This window comes from Pygoscelis adeliae, unplaced genomic scaffold (genome assembly GCF_000699105.1).
Source record: "Pygoscelis adeliae isolate BGI_AS28 unplaced genomic scaffold, ASM69910v1 Scaffold241, whole genome shotgun sequence".
NCBI classification, from domain to species: Eukaryota; Metazoa; Chordata; class Aves; order Sphenisciformes; family Spheniscidae; genus Pygoscelis; species Pygoscelis adeliae.
In genome coordinates this window covers 3,689,528-3,696,719 of record NW_008824056.1, presented here as the reverse complement: position 1 = coordinate 3,696,719, position 7,192 = coordinate 3,689,528, and positions in this window count along the sequence as shown.

The window sequence follows — 7,192 nt, the reverse complement described above, 5'->3', positions numbered from 1 at the left end:
TTCTAAATCTTAATTACAGTCTGAAGGGCAAAGGATGAATTGCTTTCATGAGTAATTTTTTTTCTACTAGATAACTGACGTCAAGGCTTTTGGAGTGACACATTCCAATGTTGGGTTTTTGTGGGTGTAAATATGAGGTAAAAGACATTTTTAAATGATTTGTACTAGTCTCCATAACTTGTGGTAGAAAAGGGATTGAAATTTCTTCTGAGAACATTTTCCAAAAACACATACTTGAAAATCTGTGTTAAAACAAAAAAACATTTTAAATGTACAAAGCACCTTGTCAAAGTTTTAAGAAAAGGGTATTCATCTAGGGATACACTATGTGTACTGTAATTAAAACCCAGCTTTTACTATGCTTCTGAGAAACAGAGTATTAAATTACAAAAAATACAAAGTTCTCCTTCCAGAAAGTTGCTGAAGAACATGTGGAATATTTTACATTATAATGTGGTTGTGATTTAATGGGGCTGCCTTACGGAAAATACAATGGCTATACAAACCCATGCTGATCTCGGTGTTTTGCTGGCAAATTCTGGCACGTGTCTGATATTGAAAGACATTGCTTTAGATGGAATTCATCACTGGGGAGAATCAAGGGAGCTTTTTGTTAAGTGAAACTATATTTTAGCAAGAAAGTGTGGTTGAGTGTCAACTCAGTAGTGCTAAGAAGAGGAAAGCTGAATACAGAAAGTACTTTCGAACTGGGTCTTCACAGCAAATCATACATACCAAAAATGGAACACAATTTCAGTTTGTTTTTCAGCAGTTCAATTCCAAACATTCATTTATATGATATAACTTAACTTTGAACAAGCAAGGAGGAAAGGCATTGTTGCTCTACATCTCATTTGTATAGTTTGTGTGCTTTTCAAAGCGTATGTAATTCACAGTAGTCAGGTTACATTCATTAACATTATGTTTATGTTGGATTCACTTTTGCTGGCATCATACTTTTAGCCATGAGAGCAGCTAACTGGCTTACCTGAGGAAGACCTGTATTTCAGGGGCAGCTGGGATGGCTGGCTGGCTGGGCAGCAAGGTAGCGGGAGGCACACCTGCAACCAGAGGGTCTCAGGGGGGAGGGGGACACGTTTGCCGGATGATCGGTAGGTGACTTGCGCAAAAGTACATAAATATCTGTGGTAGCGCAACGAAACAAACCAGCTCTCCTGAACCTTAGCTCAGAGTATTAGAGTAAAATTCAGAGTTCCAAACTTCAATACTGAGATCTTCATTCAGGCAAAAATACCATTCAAATCAAGGAGAAGTCTAGGCCCTGGAACTCAACATTGCTGACAACGCTGTATCGTTGAAGAAAGCCAGGCCTACAAAGTCAAATATCCACAGACTTTTCCAGTGCGCACACTAATCCAGGCTGTATTAGAGTTCATAATTTGGTGCTCTTATTTTGCTTTTCAATTTTTTTGCCTACTTTTTTAATGAGCTTTTTCTTTTTCCTCAGCCTGAACAAGTCAGTGCAAAATGACTCAAACTTTAGGGAATGAAGTCACAGAAAGCGAATGATGTACGGAAGGAATGGTTCCCTCATTTATTTTTTTTTTTTCTTGGAAAATGGGAATAGTCTTACTTTTCAAGCAGCAAGTCTGCATCTCTAGTGGCCAACCCTGTTCATAAGGAATGCTAGTATTCCTGGTGTGGCAGCTGCAGAAACCAGTGCAGGGGAGCTGCATGTGTTCTGTGCACATCAGGAGCTGTTGCAAAAGGCTTCTGTATCTTTACGCATATTATCAGCTTCCTTCAAGCAAATTGTGATGGGACTGAATCACAAAGCTGAGATCTCGAAGGAAATAGTGGATGATCCCTTTATTTACAGGAGTCAAAAGAAATTACATTGAGAGGGCAGGACCCAATTTCAAAGAACACCATACTGATGTGTTTTATGCATCAGTGTCAGCAAAAGATTTTTTTTTTATGCAATTCTAATCTGAATTATGTACCTGGTTTTTGTTTGCTGTTGTTTGCTTTTTAGTGTGTTCTTCCATCGCAGATACTGGCCATTCCCTCCCACATGTGCACTGTTTCCTTGTGAGACTGATTTGGCTGTTTTGCAGACCAGCACTCCAGGTGCACACAACATTCCTACTCTCCCTCATTTTATTCCTCCTTATGCTATCCCTTCTCTCCATATTATGCCAGTTCTTCTTAAAGGCCCTTTGCAAAATGTTTTCATGTTGTTCTTTTTCTTCACAGCTTCTTGCTGGCCAGATTCTTTTAATGTCTTCTGTGCCAATTCACTGTGTGGTACCAGATCGTGTGTCTGATTGTGTCAGAATCAGATTGTCTTATTGTTTTCTTAAATAGAGAAGTAATAACAAAATAAATAAAATACTGAAATTTGTGACAAAGCGGCATGTCAGCATCTCTTATCTGTGTAGGAATATGTTATTTTAAATTCATGTTGGAAAAAGAAAGCTAACAGAAATGTATGAGATCCAAGTCTATCCAAGAATTTAATTCACTGTGAAGGACTTGCTTCACAGGGCACAAGGCTGCCCACTGTCTCATTTTTCTTTAATAACCAGGCAGAAGGAGTGGGAATCTGTCAAAACTGACCAGATGACACATCCCCAGTGCTGGATTGAGGAGTCACTAAGCTCCTAGAGCCCTGTACTTTTGTCAAAAACTATTTTCCCTTGAAAAAGCTATGGCTTCTGTCATAATTTATGCACAGAAAAACCTGCAGGTGTGACTTGGTGCAGTTGCATCTGCCAGAGTTTTTGAAGCGTGAAAGAACAACTCTGAGATAAGAGAACATCCCAGTTCACATCTTCAGCAGCAAGTACTGCTACATCTGGAAAGAAGTCCCTGTCGTTACCTGGTTCTCTGGAGCAGATGCCGTGTATACCCATGCCTCCTGCATGCACAACAAAATGAGCACTGAGTCAGAGTCCTGGGATAAGGCTGTAAGCACAAAATTATGCAGCACTTTCAGTAAAATATTTCTAGTTTCTCAGCTTGTCTTAACCTAACCTTATATGCTCCAAATTAAATCTTAACTATCTGGATCTTTTATGCAGAATTGAGCATTCTGACAGTGCTTAACACTCAGAGCCAGAACCAGACTGGTATCTTACATTTCAGTGTGGTATTTCCAATGTACTCTTCAGAGCTACAGATAGCTTCTGAAGCTGAGTGCTTAAAAATTAAGTAAACTGTGCTTGAGTAAGCATGCAGAAAATTCTGCTGTAATATGCAATATATTCAAGTTCTTAGACATTAGGGCAAAGTTTACATTGACTTACAGTGTCTTAACTTACACAGTAAGTCAAAGTAGCACATCTTCAGGTAGTCTTAACTGGTCTTCTAAAGCAAATATGGCAGTTTCTGGATGTGATCACAGTACCTCCAGTGCAATAAAGAACTCTGGCATCTGATTGAAGCTTGTGATATAAATCAGTTTCTTCAAATAAGCTTTAAAGTGAGTGATGTCCTTTGCCAGACTGTGAAATACAGGTTACTAACAGGGCAACTAATATAGTATGATAAAGTTTTGTTAATGGCTATCTCAGTGGGTTGTTGGACAGCCTTTGAAAGGGCTGACTCTCTTGAGTGCCTCGTTGGGAATTTTCAAAATAACACACTTAGTTAATAACACACTTAATTTTTCTGTGGCTCAAGGCCATAGTCAGGCACTCAAGTTCCATTGTAATGACTTGGACAAGCTCCCAGCAAAGCATCAATTGATTCTGAAAACACAATCAGTGTTGTTGAATAGTTAGTGTATTTATGCAAATATTAATATGGGGACTATAAGTCACATCTGCTTTATGCAATGCAGTGCTGTATACCACTCTCCAAGAAACCAAGCAGTATGTCAGAGGAATATGCATAAAGAGGACTGAGATTCTCTCATACGTATAAGCAAACGCATTCAGGCATACAGCCTCAACCTTGGTGCTTTAGTACGGAACTCTGATAAAGCTTAAATAAATTTTTCTACTTATGTAGAAAGAACAAGGCAGCTGGTCATGGGAAAAGAGATTCCATTTCCGTTTCCCAGGGGCAAAATCTCACGGCAGTAATCCCGTCAGAGTTCAGTTTTACTCCCGTGGAAATTAATGGCCTTGTTAACTTTCAGAAGTGCGTGACTGACTTCACAATGCACCTTGGATTTACTGGTCCTGTGTCTGCTCTTACTTCTCTGTTACTGCTTAAGAGAAGTTTAGCTGATTTCAGTGAAACTACAGCAAGGTAAAAATCTTATCAAGAGACAATAAGGCTCTTTCATATGCTGTTGGGTATGTATAGCAATAGAGAATAGCATCTAGAGTAAAACAAGCTGTTTTGCTGTTATCAACAGCTACACTAAAAAGCCAGTCCTTTTAAATATCTTCTGCATTGTGACAGGTATTGCCAGTTAGCATCGTACCACAGAAAACAAATTAAATTGATGCAGATTTTGCCTGGGCAGATTGCTAGAACCAGTTGAGGTAAAAAGCTCTCTTTTTGATGTGGAAGTTATCACCTCCTGCCATCCATATTGATTCTTCTCAGCTCTTTAAGATGCTTTGGAAAATGTTAAACAGTGTCAGTTGTGGGTGCTGCCCGTCACAGGGAGTGCTGGCTTAGTGCTGAGTGCTAATTGCAGACAGAAAAACCGAGCTTCTCAGGAGGGAATGAAATATGACATTCCCTGAATGCATCTCCCAGCTGCCATGTACAGACGCTCGCTGGCTCCTCGCAGGGCTGCGGGGCCTGGAGGGAGAAACGTGAGCAGGGCCGGGTGTGTGAAAAGTGCTTTGTGTCCTGAGAAAGAGTCTGAGGAAGGGTATGGGATTATGGTTTTAATATAGTAATGAAATTAAAATTGTGTAGATGATGCTACCAGACTCGGGTGTTTTAATTCACAGTTCTGTTCCAAAAGTCATGGCCATAAAATTAACGTAAAACTAAAATTAAATGAATGTAAAAATTTGCATTTACGTTCGCTTTCTCCACACGATCCTCAGCAGAAGGGCTGTTCCCTGTCAGCAATGCTGTCTGGGCCACGAGGGCGCCGACAGGCCTCACCGGGGCCTGCCCCATTCTGCCCAGCCCGCCGTCTCCATTTCAGCGGGCCATGGCCTGGGCTGAGCCTCAGGCAGCCCCAGCCCCTTTCCCATCCCCCTCCTCATCCTTGTCCTTGTCTGCTGGTCGCTGGCCCGGCCTGCTGCATTGCCCATCCATGGAGCGCGGGGCTGTCCCGTCCTGTCCCGAGCGGTGGCCCCGCGGCCGCGGAGCTCTGTGCTCCGGCTTTCTTTTGTTCTCCTTGTGTACCCTTCTGACCGGTGAGCACCTCAGATGTGTGGTCAGGAGGTAATTAATCTTTTCTGGTTGGGATGGGCTCTTTACTGATGTCTGCACTGGGTCTAAGCAGCCAGGGACTCCCACTGGCTGCCGCTTTTGAACTCCATCCAGCTCAGATGACATGAGGCCCGATAAATCATCCACAGTATTGGCAGCCACATCAAAAGCTCCTGCTTGGTGCATTTAATACAGGCACGCAGATAACAACCTATTTATTTGAGAAAGAGCTATCTTTTCTTGCCTTGTGAAAAGCTGTAACATCTTTCTCTTACACCTGGGTAGTTATTAGAGGTGGGCATGAAGAGAGGGATCGTATTAGAAGTTTAGAGGAAAGCTTGTTTAAAACTGTGTGCCTGGGGAAAATCTGTTATCCTCATTACTGAAGCATATCCTCAAACAGGCTAATTACGTTTGATCTACAATGACACGTACAATCATTAGTTCCTGTGCTTTCAGTGAGATCTTTAATCTCCTTTCAGACCACCTCCAAGCAGAGATGTTAACCTGCAAATCTACTCAAGCGGCAGATGAACTGAAACACAGATACTCCTGTTAAAGTAGTATTGCAGGTGTAGATTGGATGTTTTCAGTGCTCATCTCAAACATTGACTAGAGTGTTTTTTAATGGTTTTAATTTCAAAGGCAGTATTGAAATCAGATTTTGAAGATCTCTGTGTTATGTTCTGTAGGTATATTGTGAGGATACTTAATCTGGCATGTCATAGTTTCCTGATGGCCATATACATTATGAACTTACATGCATAGGATAAGGCAGCAAGTTTTCTGGTTGTGTTATTAAAGGCACGAGGATGATGATAGAATTGTTTTAATTTAATTTAAATTTGAGGAAGCAGCTGTAACGTCTTGCTTACTTGCTCTGGAAAGGAATATTTTAGCAGCATACAGTGTAAACAAGCTACTGGGATGAATGCAAGATTAGATCCAGCATCTTGGGAAACTTCAGAGGCCTTGCTTTTAAGACAGAGGAAGATAGCTGTGCTGATATAAAAAGGTTAGTCAAACTCAGTGAATGTAGATCACGCAAAACTATGCCTTAGTACATAGATAACCACATGAAGACTCTTTAAGTCAATTCAAGGTCAGTCTCTGGATCATGCTGGTGTCTGACTCGGTGGATGACCGTTACCAGGGAATTTTTTCTTGTCTTAGTTCCCAGTGCGGTGGCCCACTGCAGTAGATCGTTTAGTGCCCTTACCTTTGAACAGAAACCATAGCCAGGCTGCTGTCAAACACGCTCCTGTGGGTTCAGCATTGCCACTGCAAGTCATCGTCAGGACAATGTAAGGGACAGCCATAATAAAATGCTCGTATGAACAGTGGGCTATTCTTTTATTTTGAAAAATTAAACTAAGCTTGAATCTGTGCCTACATGCCTACATACCAATTTTTGTGCTAATTCATAGGTTGCATATGCTGCACTCTTGCTAGCTGGATATTGTCCTCCTTTTATCTAAGCTTATACTCATTCTTTCCTTCTCCTGTTATCAGATACTGATGGAGTCACATAAATCTGTGGATTTTTTTTTTTTTCTTCATGCTGTGAATTGCAGACAATGCTTTGCTGAAATTGGTAAGGCTTCTGATGCTGAAAGCTTGTGGGTTGGATTCTGGAGGGTAGGAAGATTCGGTGCATATGTTATACAACAGTTTTGGTTCTTCAGGCTGGTGTCTGTGCTCGTTTTTTAGACTGATGGGCAGTGGAGGACAGTCACTGTACTGAACTCTACAGGGGGCAGTAATTCACTGCTGCCCTTCCTTTCCTCTGTATTGGTTCCACAGAAAGGCTCTCATGGCAGCCAGTGAAACTAACTGCTTTCCAGCAATGCTGAGCTATGACTGCCTTAATAAAAAATAAAAC